The sequence below is a fragment of the Diabrotica undecimpunctata genome, chromosome 8 (genome assembly GCF_040954645.1).
Source record: "Diabrotica undecimpunctata isolate CICGRU chromosome 8, icDiaUnde3, whole genome shotgun sequence".
In the NCBI taxonomy this organism is placed as follows: Eukaryota; Metazoa; Arthropoda; class Insecta; order Coleoptera; family Chrysomelidae; genus Diabrotica; species Diabrotica undecimpunctata.
In genome coordinates, this window is record NC_092810.1 from 108320169 (window position 1) to 108342719 (window position 22551).

The window sequence follows — 22551 nt, forward strand, 5'->3', positions numbered from 1 at the left end:
ATTAAGAGTCATCAACGATTTAAGGAGTATTTTCACAGGTGCGATATCCGACGGTACGATGATACGATATAAATTTCAGCGAATTTCATTGGTTGAAAAATGACAGGTGGGATTTTCGTACGAAATTAAAAGTCGTCGGAAGAAGTTAAAAATATTTTAACTTTTGCACGAAAATCGGATAAATTTTGACATTGTTGACATTCTAACTTTAACCTTAGCCTTACTTTTGTGGACTGTTTATGTTTACTATTTGAAATATATTTAAAATGGAACAAAGACCTAATTATTATATAAATGCAATGAATAAAGTGTTGCTTTTGGGTCTTCTACACTATGTGGGGCAAAAACGACGAGAACGTAGCTCAATATAATATATATATATATATATATATATATATATATATATATATATATATATATATATATATATATATATATATATATATATATATATATTATATAAAAAAAAGAGCTATCATTTATTCCCAGTTAATCATCAACTCGATGCAGTTAATTGAAATATCAATCCGTCCAATAATCTGACACATGATACATTATATGATATATATTTCAAAAAATTTCGGATACGACAATCAAATATATTCGTACAAAAAAATTTCGTATTTCGTGTTATCGGATATCGGATCTGTGAAAATCCAGCTTTAGTTCAATATAAAAATATCGTAGTGGTTCCTCCGTCGTCAACTTTAAATCAAACACGTGTTCCGTAATATATACGTAATCAAAAATTGATCCTTCACTATACGGAATAATAAACACTTGTATAAGTTAAATAAGCAAACTTTGTTATATAATATTTTTAAACCCAGTTATTCTGGTAAAAGAAGTTAATTCATAAAATAAAAACTTATTTATATTAAAAGTATGGTCTCTCAATTACTATAACGTACACTATATAAAAAAAATAAATCAGATTTAATATTTACAATGTTCAGCATCGTACTAGGCTCCTACGTTTAGTTAAGTTTTGCACCATGGACATGGAAACGACGTCGACGGTGTAGACACGCCAATACTCTAAATTTGAATACCAACTGTGCTAAACATGTGTAATATGAATACTTTTTTTAATGTTGACAGTTGACTACAAATACAATCATTCGTTTGGACTTAAATATATTAAAAGTAAGTTTTAAATATTATTATATGAAGGGTACAGGGGCGGCTGGTCCTATGAGGCAGGTGAGGCAGTGCCTCACCAGTATCAATCGACTATTTACGTTCTTTAACTACAATTTAACTTTTTGGAATTTTCTAAATAACTTTATTTTCATTATGATAAAAAATTAAAATATGTACACCCCTGATGTCTTATCTTTGTATATTTCTTCATAATCTACGGGCCGGACAAGGGACAAGCTTAAACCACAAAATATTAAATAAACAACGGCTCAATTTTCCGCGCCAGCTTCTAATCTGTGCATCTCATTCTCTCTTTAAAAATTATAGCCGCCGAGGCAAGCCTCACGGCATTGCTCTGTCTGACATATTAGACATCACATTATCTAGCGAAATTCAACATGATTTATTTATTTTCTGCCCACGATTTCACCGAACAAGAGAGGCATGCCGCATGCCGCTCTGGTTTGGTGTAGTTCTTAGCAGCGTTGCCGTTTGGGTACAAAGGTACCCAATTCGCTACATTTTTTCCCTCGGGGTATAAAAGTACATTTTAAATAAAACATAGATTTTTATTTGAAAATTGTAACAACATTGTTATGTTGTAGTAGAGTATTTTCCTTTAGTAGATGGTACTATACATATTGTTCTATTGTTTTCCGATTTAACAAAAAATATTTTTTTTCTATGCATTTACCAGATTGGCAACATTGGTACATTTTGGATAATTTCTGCAAAATTGTTGTAGTAAGAGCAAGTAGTAGTTAAATTACTTCCTGTTGACCTCTTTGTGCGGCAGGATCACGTTTGACGTATCTCGTGTTGTTTTTCATTTAAAAAACAGTAAGATTACATGTTATATAATAAGTGCAATTCTAATTAAGTTTTTTTAATAATTTTGGTGGGTTTGTTGTTTGTTTTTGTCTGCAGGATTTTCGGTTTTAGTGAAAAATGGATTTAGCACCGAGCACTTCGTCACAACTTTCCCAGGTAAATGTAAATATTCGTAATACTTGTGATCTCGTAAATTTTTTAGTCAATCAGCAGAATTTTTCAAGTCATTCATATGAAGATAAATTATATATAGTTAAAGTCGTAAAACGACCCATTCCAGATTTAAGTAAACATCTTGTTTCTATCGGTGGCGTCGGAAAACCAAATCGGGGATTTCAAAATGCATGGTACGAAAAGTTTGACTGGCTTACGGGTAGTATAACATTAAATAAATTTTTTTGTTGGCCATGCATTTTATTTGCCACAGCTAATACTAGCGACAAAGTTTGGTTCAAAAGTGGTTATACTGATTTGAAAAATTTGTCTCGGAGTCTATTGTTACACAATAAAAGTTCTCAACATATTACATCGAATTGCAAGCTTACTCTTATGAGAAAACAAAAGCAAAATATCGCCACAGCACTAGACAATTCGCGTAAAATAGATATTGAAAATTTCAATGCTAGGGTTAAAGAAAATCGGCAAATTTTAAAAAGCCTTATAGATATTACGTTACACCTCTGTATGCAAGAGTTACCGTTTAGGGGGCATGATGAATCTAATGAATCTTTAAATCGCGGGAATTTCAAAGAGCTAGTTGTTCTTGTTAGTAAATTTGACACTAATTTAAAAACATTTTTAGAACATGATAATGACTCTAGATCAGTTTTTTCTGGGACATCTAAAACCATACAAAATGAATTAATCGATTCAATTGCTTTTGTTATAAATAAAAAAATTGAGGAAGAAATTTCAAAATCATTATTCTTTTCCTGGCAGGTGGATGAGACTACTGATATAAGCTGCCATTCACAACTATCCGTTATTTTTCGATACGTAATAAACGATAAACCAGTCGAACGATTCATGGGATTTTACGATGTAAGTTCCGGGCGTTCTGCTCAAGATTTATTTGAATTTTTATCTACCAAATTTCGAAAGTTCAACTTGCATAGTAAATTAGTGGCTCAGACATACGATGGAGCTTCTGTAATGTCGGGAGAAGTGAATGGTCTACAGGCAAAAATTAAATCTATAGCGCCTCAAGCCATGTTCATTCATTGCTATGCACATGTATTTAATTTAGTTTTAAGTAACGCATGCAGTTCAATTCAACAAGTTAAAGTTTTTTTCTCAACCTTATCCGGTTTTTCTTCATATTTTTCTAAATCTACAAAGCGTACCCAAGTGTTAGAACACATTGGAGGAAATCGTATACCTTCTAATGTAGCAACTCGCTGGAATTTTACTTCACGCGCAGTTCTCACAGTTAATAATAATAAGGATAAATTACTTGAGACCTTTGATTTTATTATTAATAGTCGCGATTTTGATGACAAAACAATAAGAGAAGCAGTAGGTTTAAAAGCTTTTTTAGAAGATCCTCAGAACATATTTTTTTTAGAAATATTTTCGTTGATTTTTCATCAAACTGATACTGTTTTTTCCATTCTACAAAATAGAAATACAGACATTGTTAAGGCCAGAAATTTACTTCAAAATACCCTAAGTAAAATACGTGAATTTAGGAGTAACAGTACTTATTTTGATACAATTTATGAAAAACTGGATACCGCTGCGTTACACTCGAAACGTCGTCGTAAGGGAGTTGAAATGACTGATAAAACTCAACAATTAAGGCAAATTTTTTTTGAAATTCTTGACATTATAGCAACCCAAATAGAGGTTAGGTTTTGCGACGTTGAAAAATTACATTTCTTTGATCTGTTGAATATATCAAAATTTCCCATTTTTGCTAAAGAATTTCCTCACGATCTATTAAAAAACTTGACAACGCAGTATAATATTTTTGATATAAATCAACTAAAAAGTGAGTTATCCGCTATGTACGGGAATGATATAATAGAAAATTGCGCAAGCCCTTATGAAATGTTAACTTTTTTTCACGATTATGATTTAAAACTTTGTATGCCAGAAGTTTTTAAATTATTATGCATTTGTGTTGTTTTGCCAGTGACAAGTGCTTCTGCAGAAAGAAGTTTCTCCGCGCTAAAAAGGATTAAAAATTACATCAGAAATACAACTGGACAGACACGATTGAGTAATATGGCAAAAATCTCAATTGAAAAATCATTTATAAAATCACAGGATGAGAACGTTTTTATAGACGATGTAATAGATCATTTTGCAGAACAGAAGTCTCGCAGAATTCCTTTAATTTATAAAAAACTTTAAATTTTAGAACTCAGTTTTCCTTTTAGAATTTATTTTTTTGAAGTTTTTCTAAAATAATTATAATTTTTAAAAATCGTGAAATAAAAAACCAAAAAACAAAATTTAACCCTTTGTTTAAGTTTATTTAACGTAAACGGCCTCACGTTATGATGTCACAAAATCGACCTTCCGACTAACATCTTACGACGAGAACGATCAATGGAGATATGCTAGACCGAAGCTTCAACTGAAGGGATATGTGAGAGCGTGAAGAAGATGGCACTAGATTAGCAGTCGCCATTTATAACACTTACTAACAAATCTCCCAGATAAAAAATACCTACTAACCCCCAAAAAAATATAAAAATCCCAAAAAAATTAATAAAAAATATAAAGATTCAAAAAAAATATAAAATAATAAAAAATTCACAAAAAAATTATAAAAATAAAAAAAGGCCACGGGAGATGCCACCTAGATCCTTGAGGCTACAACTTGGCCGCTAACCAAGGTGCAGGCTCGAGGATTAGAGCTCCCTCGTTTTTCGTTCGCTTTTATCTCACGATACGAGATTTCATGATAAACCGGAGTAAGTCGCTTAACGACACCTTGGGTATCATTTAAGTTACATTTATGAGCACCCTATTACACATGGTGCTCATAAATACAGCTCAATCGCGGACTTTTTCAAAAAGCAGTCAGTTCTTATGTTGCACCTTCAGTGCACATAAGGGAGGGTGGAGGAGGGCTTAGGTGAGCTTTGAGGTGAGGATGACTTTTGTTGATCCGCGCGCGTATCGTCAGAAGTCCTTCTCACGCCAAGTCATTGTTTGCTGGCGCGAGCAATGCCTCCTTAGCCGGGTATGACTGGAGCAAAGAGAAGCTAACCATAATAATAATAATTTTCCTTAAGTGTAGTGTGCCTCACCATCTTGTACTATCACGAGCCGCCCCTGGAAGGGTACAAGGGAAAAACGAGCAAGTCACATTTTAGAATTTTAAGATAAAGCAATTTTAAAGTTCAAAACGCTACAAACACTAAAGTTTTTGAAGTCAGAATTTGTTTTTTTTTACCATTATGTTTTTAAACTATCTGAGATCCTTAGGTTCAAAACTGAAAGCATTAAAAAATTTTTTTGATAGAAAAATCAAGAAGTTATTCAAAGTTGGTTCTGTCTTAGCCCGTTTTTTCCCTGAATGTATATTTTTTGCAATTTTGTTTTTTTTTTTAAGTATATTTTTATTGTAACAAACAATTTTACGTCTACAAAAATAGTTAAACTAAAAAATTAATAGATCCATTATTATAAGAAAATAACAAGATTGTTTCGATTATTTTAAAAGGTTTTTTCATCGAACAAAATAAAAAATGTCCCCTATATTCTTAATTAATTGTGCACCAGTGAGCAAAATAATCCTGAGCTTCTTTTTCACAGAACTTTTTCAAACTTTGCAAGTTAGCAAATTTTTGCGCCGAAATTGGTATTTGACCTGAAGCAAAAAAAAAATAATAGTGAAACTACATAACAGTCTATGAATACAACTTTACCTGAGTAAGATATTTCAGGAAGAAGAAATTGATTGTTACTCCCCAAATTTTTGATAAAGGCAGGTTTTCTATCGATTACAACTGCTGAGTTCGCTTTTTTTAGCTTTTTTCTTGTAAAGTTTATTTACATGTTCGGTCCACTTTCGAAAAATATGTTGATTGTCTTCTGAAATATGTTCCACTACAAAGGGTGAAGGTTTGTGCCTGGCAGATTGAACGAGATCGCATAATTCCTTCACTGTTTCAATTCTGGCTTCTGATTAATGATTTCCATATTCTTATCATTCTTTATATAAGAATGACATAGAAAAAGTTACTCTAATATAATCAAACCTTTTTGATGGTGAACAAGATTATGCAAATAGCGGGAAATGGTGTAATTCTTGTTTTGCCCACCAAAGTAGTCACAAAACAATCCCAGTTCTCTTATGTTTGAATCACAATAGTTATATACGAATGATTCAGTAGAGAAGCAATATCATCACTACATTTTTTAGCAATGGTTTCTGGGTACACATAAAAGATACTTCTTGAGTCAGAGAGAACATGTACTTTGAACATATAAATGGACAGCTGCCTCTTGTAGTATACATCATTAGTAGGAATTTTGGGAATTGGAAAATTTTTACCAAAGTCTATATAGATATTGACTCTTTTACGTTGGATTTACGACTTAAAAGCTTTGATTACTTTTTAATTGAATAAAATGATTTTGCTTTACGTAAATGAAGATCATGTAATGTGGTCAGTTGTTTAATTTTAGTTGTTATGTCTTCCTTAGTTTGATCAATTTTTTGGTTTTCATTTAAAAACACGTGTACAGGTTTTTCATTACCTGGTTGTTTTTCTTGCTTAAAACATTTCATTTTAGCTAGGTATTTATCATATATGCTGCACGTGTCTGTGCATGGGTAACCAAAAGCTATGTTAAAATCTGTGGTGAAAATAGTTCTGTAAATTTCGTATGATACTTCGCTAGCGGAATGCATTTTTTTAAACATTTCCCACATTTTCTTAACGTTAACTAAATTAAGTAAATATTTCTTCTGAGAGTCGTTGGTACTGTAATAACTGCCTCTGCTTTTAAATTATGATACATGCTCTTAAATTTTATTACGAGTATCATCACACAGTTTTAAGGGCCTGTTTAAGTGTTTTCCTCTTTTGTCGATTGGAGGCATGCCGGTATTTTTAAAGATCTGAGTAAATACTCAATTCTACGTTTTGTGATGATGTGTAAAGCTACAAACTCATCTCGACAAACTGCTACTTTATTAAGTTTGTTTTCATGTAAATATCTAATCTTATAAAGAGCTACAACATCTCTTAAACGAGCATTTTCTTCGTCCAGCCGAGGACGTCTATTCTTAACTGGAACAATACTAATAAGTCCACATAAATAGGAGTTTTGTTTATCGGTAGACTCCAAAAGATTAAAACTTCTTATAATGTTTTGCTTTTCCTCCGCTGGAATATTTTTAGAGCACTGTAACCGTTTGCAGTCACATTCCCTGCCAATTTCATGACTTTGTAGCCTAATTTTTTTATTCACATATTGATCTTCCATGATTGGGCCAATTTTTTTGTAGAAAACACCATCGGCGTATCCTCGCAATCACCTAAGTCACTTTCCATGCTAGAACAATGTTTCTAACAATGCTAACGAACAACTTGAATAATACTGACAAAACTGAAGAAAACTATTACAACAGCGACACGTGGCACGAACAATGTTTCTAACAATGCTAACGAAAAACATAAATAATACTGACAAAACGAGAGAAAACCATCACAATAGCGACACGTGGCACGCTAACGAATAGAAGTGTCACTCTTTGCTGTCACTCTTTTTACAGGGGATTGGTTGACGTAGAGTTGACCTTCTGTTATCCTTTTCTTACTAATTCTCATAAGCCTTGTCTTCTTAACGTTTATATTGAGTCTATATTGTTGACTGTAATACGTGATTTTGTTCATAAGAACTTGTAGATCTTCTAAGTTGTCCGCAAATACTATGGTGTCATCTGCATATCTAATGTTGTTTAGCCGGTAACCATTTAGTAGAATACCTTTTTGAGTTTCGTGCAAGTGCAAAGCTTCGATAAATATTCTTTCAGAGTACAGATTGACGATTAGAGGAGACAAAATACATCCTTGCTTCACTTCACGCATGATTTTCACATAGTCAGGGTGTTCACCTTTAACTTTGAGACTTGCTGTCTGATTCCAGTAAATATTTCTAATTATTTTCAGATCTTGGTTGTTAATTCCAGCTTCTTTTAGTATTTGCATCATCTTGGAGTGCTGTACTTGATCAAATGCTTTCTCGTAATCAACCAGATATGCGTATACGTCGCAGTTGACGTCTCTGCATCTCTGGAATAAGACTTGTACTGAGAACAAAGTCTCTCTAGTACCAACAGTATTTGTGAAACCAAACTGGCTGGAGGAAATTTGACTTTCACACAGCTTGTAAATTCTCTGATGAATTATCTTTAGGAACAATTTTACTCATATAATAAATTATTTTTAGGAACTCATGAGGCTTACAGTACGGTAATCTTCGCATTTTTTGGCTCCTGTTTTTTTTGGAAGTGCATTAAACTTAGATTTCAGCCATTCTGTTGGTATTTCTCCAGAGTTGTATATGTTGTTGAATATCTCTACGATATTTCTATTAATTCGTTGTTCATTAGTTTGAGTAGTTCTGCTTGTATATTATCAGGGCCTGCCGTTTTGCAATCCTTTAACTGTGTTATTGCGAAATAAACTTCCTGCTGTAATATTCTTGGTCCATTATTTACCTCTTCTTCTAGCTCAAAGGTGCTATCTCTTTGGTCTTCAAATAGTTTTTCTAGATATTCTTTCCACGTTCTTATTTTAATCTGTTTGTCCAAGATGATGATTCCATCAGAATCAGTTATATTTCCTTTCTGCCTTCGTCTTAATCCTCCTGTGTACCTTTCCTATATACATTGTGACTATCGTACTTTGACTGCAGAGTCTCAATTTCTTCGCATATTTCTCTTTCTTCTTTTTCTTTCGCTTCTATGATTTTCGTTTTTATTAATATATTTATGGTTTTATATTTGTCTGAGTCATTTTTGGCTTCTCCTCTCTCGTCCATTAGTTTCAGGATCGCATCTGCTATCCACGATTTTTTCTTCATTAATCTATCTGTCTTTAAGTGTTTATCCTTTACATTTTGCATTATCAATATGTTTGATCGTTTGTTCTTCGTTCGATTCGTCTCTAATTGCAGTCACTTGCTCGTTTAACATGGCTTGAACTCTCATCTTCGTGTCAAGGTCTTTTAGCATACGTAGGTCGTATGATTGTGCTTTCCTTTTGTGCACTGTTTTGAGTTTGACTCGAAATACCCCCACCAGTGAAACGTGGTCTGTCTCCAAGTCTGCTCCAGGATAATTCTTGACAGATGTAAAGCTGTTTCGGAATCTTTTATTTACTAAAATGTAGACTATTTGATTCCTAATAATTCTCCCAGGTCTGTCTTAAGGGGATTTCCACGGTAGTAATTGGAAGAATGTGTTGGTGACAACTAGTTCTGAGTCTTCTGCGAATTTTTCTAGGAGGTCTTCCAATGTACTGTGTCTCAGTTTCTATAAAGCTGTTAAATAAATAAACCTTGCGCCATTTTTGCGACTCTCGATCGATGAGATCAATAAAATGTATCACTTCAATTTACCGGTCACTATGTAAATTCCGTTGTTAAAGCCTAATCTTCAAAACCAATAGCATGAAATTTAGATTTTGAGTATTGGCAACAAATATGAGGCATTTAAAATATTTCTAAAATAGTGAATTTAAACTTTTATACTAAAAACAATCTCACGTCACGGCAAAAGCTTCCATAAAGAAGGTATAGAGTGGAATTTGTAGCTAAAGTTGTATAGTTTCCAAAAACGTACTGTATAATCGAAAAGAAGCTGTTTTAAATGTTTTAGATTGTTTCTTATGTAAAAATTTAAATTTAAGGTTTTTAATGCATATTTCAAATGCCTCATATTTGTTGCAAAAACTTAAAATCGAAATTTCATGCCAGAGTTCCTAAAGATTAAGCTCTAGCAAGGGAAATTAAATGGTGACCGCTTAATGTAAGTAATAAATTTTATTGATCTCATGAGAATCGTAAAAAATTGCAAAAATCGCACAACGTTTATTTATAGAAATTAACAGCTTTATTGAAACTGACTTCATTTGCGGCGAAATACAAAAGTTGTATAGGAAAATTATATTCTTTAAATTTAAAACGCATTTTAATTTTTATCGATGGGACACTCTAATAAAAAAATATCGACTTTTTAACTTCAAGTTGATATAAATTTTAATTAACACGTTAAGCTCCATGAGGTATAATGCACGTGTCGCACCCAACCTTGCTCTTTGGGAGACGTGGTACACATATTATGTCGCACTACAAGCAGTTTGATTTTTAATCGTAACAAGCCAGCAATTTAATTGAACCCAGTCAACAAGAGAGACTTGTTCACCCCTTAAAATGAAGTTCGGGTGTAAACATTTCATTGAAGCGAGGTGTATTAACCCATTCAGTCCTGAAACTTTTTTTTTGTTTAAACCTGAATGTATACATTGAGTAGTGATTAAAAAGGTTTCAAAAGTCAGGGAAAAATAAACAAAAAAATATCCGACCTCCAGATTGGCCACAATTTGGTGTTCTTTTAAAAGGACAGTAGGACTATAAGTTACTTTAAATGAAAATTTTTTTTTTGTTAAAATTATTTATTTATTAGCAAGTACAATTTAAATTCATTGAGTGTGATAATTATAAAAGCATTCTTTAGGATGAAGGGCAACATTACACTTATGACAAATAAAATTTGCCTTTTTATGGCAGTGTACGCATCTTCTTTGCTGTTTTTGATAGGTTACTAAATGATCCAACCTATCATAACATGAGTGTTCCCGTTGATTGCTTGGCGCTTTTGAAGGTCCCCTTTTGGTGGTTCGCTTGTGCGTTTCTAACAGCTCAACTGCAATAGCCCTTCGGAATGCTAACTGGTCAAGTTTTTCGCCATCCTGTTTTTGCAAGTGGTATGCATTTTGACTTGCCATATCAACAGAATGGGATATCAAAGGAAAATACCACTTTTTTCCTCGTACCGTTGTTCGATACTGAGCAATATTCTGGTCGCTTCTGTCAACTCCACCCATGTTTTCGTTGTACTGCTGACTGCTGTATGGGCTTAGGTTGATTTATGTATATATGCTTCTTCTCGGATTGTGAAAATCGTTTTACTTTATTTAGAGGGAAAACTGAAGACACGTTCGATGCAAAAGTAACGACACTATTATCATTCCAGTTACATATTATACTATCATCATCTACCATGGAATAATCAAAAGCACCTCTCTCCAGTTTTTTCACCTCTTTTATTGTTTTTAGGGGACATTCTGGAATTCTATTTACTCTTATGGTACCTGTACCTTTTATGTTTCTGAACTTCAATTCTTTCACAAGAGACAAAGATGTAAAGTAGTTATCAAAAAAAAATGAAATGGCGCAAATGGCATCTTCTGTAAAACATCGGCGTATTTGAGAACAACACATGACCCTAAACCTAAATGACTATATTTTGGTGGTAGAGTTGAAGATGCTTCCTGATATGGATCAAAATAAATGATATATCCAAGTCTTGTTGCTCCAACCCAAAACTTGTAGCCCCAGCGAATGGGCTTTCCACGGATGAATTGTTTGCAACTATGGCGTCCAAAATAGGGCACCATAGCTTCATCTATACTGGGGTTTTCTTCTATTAGAGCATATTCGAAGAATTTTTTGTTCAGAGATTCGAAGATTGGCCTCATTTTAGAGAACTTATCTTGCTTATCCAGTTGGGTGTTATGATTGCAGTGAATGTTTGTCATAATATACTGAAATCGATCTCTGGATATAGCTGAACAAACTACTTTATTATTCGTATCATCAGAATTGTGCCAATACATTTTTCTTCTAGCAACAGAGCAATAACCACTAAGCAGTAATATACCAATGAAGCAGAACATTTCATCCGTAGATATATCACCTAAAGAATTTTTTTGTTGGGCATATGTATTACTATATTCCGTAATTTGCTTAACTATATCAGCCATAAACAATTTAAATATCGTTGCTGGTGAGCGCTGATTGTTTACAGATTGAATTGGAATCCATGTAGAGAAATTCGATTGTAAATCTCGTTTTGAGTACTTGAATTTTTTAAATTTCTTAGGTTTGTGTTCAACAAAGTCTGCTAATGACTTATCATCACCTGAATCAGATTGATTTGGTAGATTAACTTGACACTCTGCCCTAAGTTGACATCCAGGTAAATTCTCAATATCAACATTATCTTCTTCACCCGAATCCTCATCGGTAACGTCATCGTTAGCAGGAGGCAAAATTGCAATGCTATCTGGAACGTCCATATCTTCTTTTTCTATTTCTTCAAGTAGCTCCGCTAGCGTAAGGGGCTTTTTCCAGTACGAGCGACTGGGAAAAATAAAAAAAACATTTATTAGTAATACAGAACACTGTAGACGCCAGTTGTCCTACTGGCCTTTTAAAAGAACATGATACTTTGGGCACGTGTTATGATATTATTACCGACAAAAATTCTTTTGTATATGCGTTAAATAATTATTTCATCTTTAAACTTTATATTTTATCACGATCCGACATCACTTATTATAAACAAAACAGAAATAGCTTACCTAGCTTTATCCATTTCAAGTAGCTGAAATCACTCCTACACAAAAACTTCCTGACACACTGGAAATTATTTACTAAATGATTCATAATAAGATTCGATGGGTAATATGATAATTTAGGATTGTAAAACTAATACGGCATCTACATTTGAAAAGTTTAAATTTGTAATGTACTAGAAGAAACCTTCTGGCCTTTATAAAGGACGGTAGGTTCAAATGGGTTAATTCGTGTATAAACAGGAATCACTCCATAGCGCTCCAATGCTCCAGATCATCTCTTTCCTCCCTATAGCACTCTGATACGCGATAGAGGCATAAATATCAGCCAAATGCTCTTCATGTGGGAGTCCTGAAAATAGAACTCCAACATTGTCCCCTAACCGATTCAAATTCAGGCTAGCCTAAGGAGCTTTATTCCTGTTATCCTCTATTTGAATCGTAACACACCGTGTGTACCACGTTTATACGTTTTGCTAATGGAAATCGAAAGAAGGTGGACTGGGGAACCACAAGTTAATATTGGTCCATTAGTTTAGCCTCTTTTTTTGCTTTTATATTATGTAATTCCGTGAAATAAGCAAAAAGGAGTTTTCAATGATGTTACAATTTTATTGTATAAAATATTGGAAATATAGCGCAAATTTAACATGGGTATAAAGTAACAATGCTTTTAAATATTTATAAGAACAAGTATATATTTTAGTTACACTTTGATATAAGACCAACTACAAAACTAAAAAAATCTGTGGAAGATGTTCAAACTAACAAAAACATAAAAGAACAAACTAAACCTTAGGCATCCATCATTCTAATCAAAACTTTTTGTTGTATTTTTTGCTAACATTATGAGCAACAAAAAAAACAAGGAATACACTAAGGTTTTTGTACAGACAGAACCTTAGACCATAAAAACTGATAGACAGTTTACGGCAGAAACGGTAGAGATTTGAAGCGTTTATAGTCGTTGTAAAGTGTTTCAATTTAAAATGTTTCCAATACATTAATATTTTAATTATGGTGTTATCTTGCAGTGCATTTAATTGTACTCAGCGTCAAAAAAAGAGACAAATATATCATTTCATGGGTAAGTAAATTCACAAATTAAACTTGAAAAACATACCAGAAATTTAGCACCTATTATTTTACTTTTTCCTCCTAAAGTGTTTAAAATAGACACATATGAGAGGGAGAGAGTCTTATATATAATTTTCATCTTATAATTAGATTGAAAACTGAAGGATTAAGTAAATAAATTGTTTTAGATTTCCTAAAGATTCATCATTGCAAAATTCACAGCGGATTCGTATATTACTAGCGGTTGGAGTTCAAAAAAACAACTAAAAAAAGATGCTGTATCCAGCATTTTCAATTTTTTAAACCATTTAATTAAGCAAGCTACAACTAGATAATTTCCAGTAAAAGGAGAAACTGTCTTAGTCAAACCAACAGGATCTAAAAGGAGGAAGGCCTTCATCTTGTAATTAGGATAGCGCGAAGGGATTTAAATTGGTATAAGGAAAAAATAAAAGTGAAATTAGCTGCACGTTTAGCTAAAAAGTTGCTAAGGCAATACATTATTTGAGATATAAAAGCTTAAAAGAATTTGTACATAGCGAAGCTACTCAAATTTTCATTGAAAATATCAATGATATTTTTGATATTTTAAATAGCCGAAATTTATTGGCAAAACACCTAAAATCTAGTTTACAGCAACATAATAATCAAGCGATTTTTCAAAAAATTGAAGAATCTATAAAATATCTTAGTTCACTTAAGTGTTCCAAAAATGGTAAATCCCTATATCTAAGCCAAAGAAAGACGGGTTTTATTGGTATGATCATTAGTTTAGTCACTAATGGGAATTTGAAAAAATTACGTGGAGGATATGGATCAAGGTATGAAGGATCTTTCGGCCTATAAACTTTCTCAAGATCACTTAGAAGTTTTCTTTAGTTCTATTAGGAGTCATGGAGGTTACAACAACAACAAAACGGCAAAACAATTTAAAGCTGCATATAAAAGACTCTTAATGCACACAAGTGTTACAGGATCTACCCAGGCTAATTGTATAGAACAGGCACCTTCCATAATATTAGCAATAAGCACAACAAATACTGTGAAAATGAAAACTGTTGATCATCAACTCATTGACAACTTTATAACTAATGAAAATAATAGGGAAACAATAACTAGTTACCAGGATCAGGATTATACTGTAAATAATTTAAGTTTTTCAAAAACATTATCATCTTATATTTGTGATGTTGTTGACTATATCGCTGGGTTTGTCGTTAAGAAAGTCAAGAAAACATTAGATTGTGACATATGTTTGTGTGCAATTTAATGTGATAATTTACAATCACCATTCATAAGACACAAAAATTATAGCATATCAAAAAATTTTTTAACTCAACCTTCTAAAGACCTCATTCATATTTGCAAAATTGCTGAAAGCGAAATTAGATTTATGTACAATTCAACAAAATTAAATGATTCCAAATTAATGACAAAATTGATCGTAAATGTCATGAGTAACGTGCATGGTTCTGTGTTTAACGCATACAAAGAACATATGTTTGATCATAATTTTGAAACAAACCATTTGTTTAATCTAATAAAGATAACTTGTTTCCATTATTGCAACATTAGATTGTACCACGAAGGTGAAAAACTAAATAATGTAATAAGAGTTAGAAGTAAGTTAACAAAAGCTATTTTGTTTTGTGGTCAATAAATTAATAGATTTCCTACATTATTTTTTTTACCTAACCTGAAACTTCCACCCAGAAGAAAATTACTCTCCTTAAAATTTATTTTTTATTATCAAACAAGAAGAGATATACCTACCAACGATATATATAACAATATATGTAGGTATGTACTTTCAAATAAAACGTTTATTTTTACAATTTAAGTCAAAAATATTTATTAATTACTTTGCTAAATAATTTATCTTCCATATTTTTTACAAAATATTGAAGTTATATTAAAATTAATCTAAAATTGGGTAATTTTATTAGTGCTTTGCTAAGAATACAAGTGGGCTCTTGCCGTATTGTGACGTCACTTTCGCGGAAGGTGTTTACTTCAACGGTTCGGTACAAGGCGTGTCTATCCGTTTTTATGGTCTAAGGACAGAACAGTGCCACTTTGAACGTGTTGCTTTATTTAGGGCAATCTTGCTCCCGCCTGTTGCCTTCATAATACGATAACACCGCAATCGTAAATTATTTACAATTAAAATATGTTCATTGTTTTCCACATCGTTTGGTTGCGGAAATTGGTGAGTTTCAGTTCCCAGGAGAGATAAACAAATTTCCTGACGAAAATCTGTAACGAATATTGTTTTGAGTTACTTCCTTATATCCCGACATCCCGACAGCTGAACTTAACAAAAACTCTTGAAACTTTTTTGTACCACTTAGTAGCCCTACATAAACAATGAGAATAGGCTTTAATGTGATCCGAAAGATCGATAAAATGATTTTGCTTCATTATAATCCACTACAGCTTCTGGTTTTTGAGTTTAACACCTCGGTTTTGTATAGCTTTTAGCTTATCTGTGTGAACCGTACTTAGTATAAGTACGGTTCTTTCTTGTTACGCCGTTTTAAAACGACTATTACCGTATCACTTTCTTGTCCAATTAGGGTTTTGGATTTTAGTTTTTTTGTACTATATTTTAGATTACTCTATTACTATATAATATTACTATATAATTATATTTTCGATTACTCTTATATAACGTACTACATTCGCGGACGTATTTCCACCGTGGGCAGTATCGGTACCACAATATATTTTAAAATTGTATGTACAGCCACCTTTACAGCATAACTTATACACTATATCGAACTTGTGTTTTTTGTTTGTGATATACTGTTTGAACCGAAGGCGTCCACGAAATGGAACCATTTTTTTATCTACGCACACTTTTAAACGAGGAGTATAGTCTATTTTTTTTTTCTTTGGGTCCAAAGAATGAAACAATGCTATTACCATTCTTCTACATAAAAACGGAGATAGGACGGACCTAGAGAATTATAGACCTATTAGTCTGTTGAACCACATATACAAGTTCTTCACTAGGTTAGTGACATCAAGATTGGAGAGAAAATTAGATTTCTACCAACCGAGAGAGCAGGCAGGATTCCGATCAAATTATGGTACCAATGATCACCTCCATACAGTAAAGACGCTCATTGAAAAATCTCTAGAATACAACAAACCTCTTGTCCTCACTTTTATAGATTTTCATAAAGAGTTCGACACGATCGAAATAGACAGCCTTATAGAAGCAATGAATGACAGCAGGATCGACCATAGGTATAGTGAACTTATTTACAATATTTACAAAAATGCCACTATGACTGTTAAGATACACGATAAAACCCGATCAATAAAAATAAAACGTGGGATAAGGCAAGGAGATACATTGTCACCGAAATTATTCATAACATCATTTAAGATGGTCAATTGGGACTACATAGGAGTAACAATAGAAGGCGAAAAACTTAACCATCTCCGTTTCGCAGATGACATTGTTCTTATCACAGATGATTTAGGAGAAGCCACAGATATGTTAAATGAATTGGACTTTGCATGTTCGAAAGTGGGCCTCAAAATGAATTTGTCCAAAACTAAGTTTATGACAAATATGGTCCTCAATAACCATTTAACTATTCAAAACAAAGTGGTAGAACTGGTGGAGAAATATACGTATTTGGGTCACGAAATAAGAATTAGCAGGGATAACCAAACGTGTGAAATCCAAAGACGAATTACTTTAGCGTGGCAGCCTTTGGAAAACTGCGAGACACACTTAGAGCCAACATACCAATTAGCCTTCAAAGAAAAATATTTGACCAATGCGTATTACCGGTCATGACCTATGGGGCGGAAACTATGACTCTAACCAAGACTACGGCTTCGAATTTGAGAGTGGCACAGAGACGAATGGAACGATGTATACTAGGAGTGACGTTGCGTCACAAATGAGAAACGAAGATCTGCGAAGAAGGACGAGTATTACTGATGTTGTGGAGCGCATATCGGAACTTAAATGGAATTGGGCAGGCCATGTAGCGAGAATGCATGACTCACGACGGAAGAGTAAAATAACACATTGGAGGCCAAAAGCAAACAAACGTAATAGAGGAAGACCACCTACACGTTGGGCTGACGACATCAGGCGTATCACGAAAAATTGGCAACAAAAAGCACACAATCGCAAAGAATGGAGGAGTTTAAGGGAGGGCTATGTCCAGCAGTGGACGTGATAAATGAAGGCTGGATGATGATGATGATAGTTTATTTGGAATCTTTCTACAAGTTTACTAAGCAATGGAGTTCCATTTCTTCACACGAGATTTGGTCTTATTTTGTTTGTCTAAACACTGTTCTGCGTAACGATTAGTCTCCACTACCATAGGACTAATTATTTAATCAGTCAGGAATAATTTGAAAATATCAATTGGTTTTTTGTTATAACAATCTTCGTATAATTTAGCATAAATTGCAATATTTTGTTCTAAAAATGGAAAGTGCTTTAGAGACGTACCATCGACAGGGTGTCATTTTAAGGTAGAAATGTAATTATTACCCACGTATAACATCTTCTATTCCTTGATCCAACATATCGGTTTCAGTACTAGTCGAAACATTTACATGTGAACTGGTTGAAGCACCATCATCTTTAACCTGCTTATTTTTCTTTGAAAGATCCACTTTCAAACAGTTATTAGAGTGGATAAAATTACTCTCAGAACTACTGTCTGACTCAGAACTTTCACTCGTTGTATAGGCGTCGGATAAATACACATCGTCAAAACCACCACCTACACTATCTTCGTCAGATAAGACTCATTTCACAAGTTTTGAGGTTTTTTTAGGTTAGATTCGTACATTTTATTAAGTATTTGACGAGAACCAAGATCGACAACTGCAAAATGCATACCACCGAGGTCGGTACGAATAACATAATACCGATAACATAATTCATGCAAGTTTTGACTTGTAAAAAACGCGACACAGCTGATTGTATCCTGGTCCTAGGATGCAAATTGGGTTCGGTGGGCCGCGCGACATAAAATGAGTACCTCTGAAAATAACTAAAAAAAAACTTAAAATACTCCTTTTTTTAAAGTAATATTGTTTTTTTTAAAAGTTACATAAAGTAATTGTTAAACTGAGACTAAAAACAATTTATTAGGTGAATAATATAAGTTTGGCCGGTGGGACCAGATTTTTGGATCCTATGGTGGGGCTTAACGTGTTAAAAAGATGATTTTGCGCGCGTACCTGATATTCAAAAATCGCCGCTCGCTTCAAGTATTGCTTCTGAGAAAATGGTTCATTCAACAGAAAAAGTGCTAATAAACCTTTTTATTTAAATTTATCTCAGCAAGATTTCTTGTTTGAAACATTTTTTTTTACGGCTCGGCGTAAAAATTCCTGGTAAATCGATGTTTTCCGTTCACCCCTATAAGGGGAAGGTTTCGGGAGAAGCACGGAGGGAGGAGTATCAAACATTTTTGCGTCTTTTGACGGCTGTTAGGCTGTTAGTTTTAACTATATTTTGTATGTACTTTCTATGTATAATGAATCCTATTTTACCATTTGCAGTGAAGTGCCTTTTTCTCCTCCAAAATAAAATAAGTATCCTGATTTAAAAGTAATTTGGGCTTCTCCTCTTCGTCTTATTGCCGATGATGTCCGATTTTATTGTTTTCAGCTTTCTCAGTTCCATCATCTTCTGGTTCGATATAAGAGTTTCAATATTGTTTGAAGTAATACGCATTTGTCGGTCTTTGTAGTGGCCTGATTTTTTCCTGAACAGAGGTTGATGGGATTCTCAACAACCTCTGCTCCCCAACCCTGTTCCAACCGCTACCTTGGTTAGGGGTATTGGAGCCGCTAGAGACTGAGAGCCGTTCAGTAGTTTCGTCTTTTATGGAATATACCTTTTGGTGTTTTAAGCCATTAAAACGCCACGCTTGGTTGGTGCGTGTTGAAGAGTTGGTTTAGAAGTGGAGAGAGGAGAAAGGATGGAGAAGAGAATGCTTTGGGTTTGCATATAATTTTCCCGGTCACGGTAGGCTAAGGAAATCCATGACCTCGCGTAGACAGGTTTGTTATTTTTGAAGTAGATCTATTTATCTAGGTCTGGGGTACAACAATACGAAATGGAAGCCAAGATCGTAGAAGAAATAGGGCTATAGTGGATGCGGCGAAGACTAACCCCGAGTTATAAAGCCAGTCGAGAAGAAGAAAAAAATGATCGATCCAGTGAGAAGATCACAGAAAAGTCTCCACCCGCTACCTACGGAACTATATATCTCAGTAAAAATCTGTTTTGTGTGGCACAAAGCAGAGTTTGACAAATATATAATATAAAAATAAAATCTAAGATTAACCAATTTTAACCAAAAAGGTACCGTTGAGGATAATGTGATATTTAATTCTGTGGATTACATAAGTGACCTGGGTTTTCAGTCTGATCTATTCTTTTGCGATCTCTCTTTGTTATGCCTAACTTGTATTACTCCATTGGCCTTTGAGTGACTTTAAGTTTCGCTATTATTTGTTTCTTGTGTCCAAGTTTCGCAGCCGTATGTCATGATTGGTGGTGTACACTAATCGCATGCTCTTTTCTGTAGGTCAAGTAGTATTCTAGATTTGAATATTACATCATCTTCACCAAAAGATGCCCAAGCCAGTTAGATTCTCCTCTTGATTTCTGGGAGTAAGGATCCAGATTTATTTATTAATTGTCTCAGGTATACATACTTGTTTACTGTCTTAAGTGCAGTGTTGTTTTTTTATACCATCTTGGACATCCACTAGCTCATTGTACATGGTTTTTGTTTTTGCAAAGTTTATTTTTAGGCCAATTTCATTGTTAGCTGTACTTAGGTCGCTTATAATTTTTTGTAGTTTAACAGCATTATTAGCAGTCCACTTTGTTGGATACATTTTCTAGGGTAGCGCTAAAGAGCTTTGGGGATATTGCATTCCCTTAAGGGGCGCCTCTGGTAGTGGTAAATTCTGGACTGTTTTTATACACTTTTTCCTTAAAGCCTTCTCGAAGTCTATGAAGATTTGAGCTAGCGACATTCTATACTGTTTAGCTATACTCATTAGTTTTTGAAGCATAGGGATAATCCAGCGTACTGAATCTACTTCTAAAGCCAGCTTGCTCTCTTGGCAGTGCAGCATCTAATGCGTTTGTTAATCTGTTTTTGACGATCTTTGTGAATATCTTGTATCTAATTGATAGTAGACTTATGGGTCTGCATTTCTGATATCATCTTTGCTACCTTTCTTATAAATAAGAATTATGTTTGCTGTATTCCAGTGGTCTAATATGCATTTGAAGTTGGCAATTCGTAAATATACGTACACATGTTCTCCAGGTTTTTATGCCAGTGTATGTAAGCAATTCTACTGTTATGCTATCTATTATAACTGTTTACCGCTTTTCATTTTTATGATTGTCAGTTTTACTTCTTCTAGTAGGATTTCTGGTACATCTTCTTGGTTACTGGTTACTTCTTCAAGTGTTTCAACCGCTTTGTATAGTTCGCTGTAGAATTTAGTCACGAGTTGTATTATTTTATTTATATCTATAATCCTGGTGTTTTCATTTGTTAGATCAACGATTTGCTTCTTCCCAATGATTAATACTCTTCTTGTTTTCGATTGGATTTTCTACCGATGTTTTATTGTATTTTCTTATCTCCTTAATTTTTTCCTTATTGTCTTACAAAATCTTCTGTATTTTATTCTCTGTATGCTGCTACCATGTTCATTTCTTTTGCGTATGTGTTTCCTGTCGCTAATTCCAATATCTCTTCATTTTAGTGTTTCTTTCATCTTTCGTTTTAAGGGTTGCAAGGCGTACTTTACCACGCTGTCTTAGTGGAGTTGGTAAGGGTTATCTGGTGCATTTCAGTTTTAAGGCGCCGAAAAGACGCCTTTTACACTCCTCCCCTTATGCTATAAAGCGTACTTACATAGTACGCCATATGTTGCTGACGTATACGTGTATTGGTTGTGGAACTTATCAGAAACAAACGCTACATCTTATTAATATTGCGAGATATTTTATATTTTTTCAAAAAATTAATGGGAAAATCCCAGTAGTTGGCTGTATACCATCGTTTAAAAAAAACAACATACAGAAGTTAAAACACTTCCCCATTGTATTTAGGTATATAAAATAAACATATGTAGTTAAAACTTTTACAAGTGTCGTCAAAATTTATACAGTAGCAGCATAACGTTTTCGATCTAATCAGATCATCTTCAGTGCCTTATGTACTTGAAGCTAACAATGAAATTAGATTTCTATGACATCCATATATGGGTTACATCTTTCCAAACTTAAATTATGTGTTGACTCTAGGTCGATGACACTGGATAAATTAATACTTGAGGAACTACATGTCTCTCTGCTCGGTTTTTAACACGTGGTTCTTGTCAGTTAAGACGATACAGACTAACTCCAGACCAAGTTTTAACTTCTGTATGTTGTTTTTTTATATTTTTTCAACGTTTTCAAAAAAAGCATCTTGATATCTTTATTATAAAAGATTACGTTTATTTACGTTGAACTATTATAAAATTACGATCAAAGAGTAACGTGATTTTATTGAATTGTAATAAATGCAGTTAGTTGGCCATGAAAAATCAAACAATTTGACAGGACAGATTTAGACCGATAATTTTGTTTACAATTCAATAAATTGTTTTACTGTTTTGCTTATGTTAGTTAGTTGACATGGACTGTATTTCAAGAAATCTAAGCCAAGATGAATGTGTGCAAGCAGTTACTTTAGCTGATGTAGGGTTAGGTTATCGTGAAATTGGCTTAAAATTAGGAGTATCTCATACTCAATATCAAGAGTTATTCAACGTTTTCGAGAAACAAACCATTATACGAGACGGCGTGGACAAAGAAAAGAAA

General features: G+C 33.5%; 1 protein-coding gene across 1 annotated transcript in view; it reads left to right on the top strand.

Moving 5' to 3' along the window:
- Positions 1-986: 986 nt before the first annotated feature.
- Positions 987-22551, top strand: part of TkR99D (Tachykinin-like receptor at 99D) — a 90250-nt gene continuing 68685 nt past the window's right edge. The window contains exon 1 of the mRNA XM_072541603.1: positions 987-1146. The gene's annotated coding sequence lies outside the window, so the exon portion shown is untranslated. The remainder of the gene's footprint in view (positions 1147-22551) is intronic.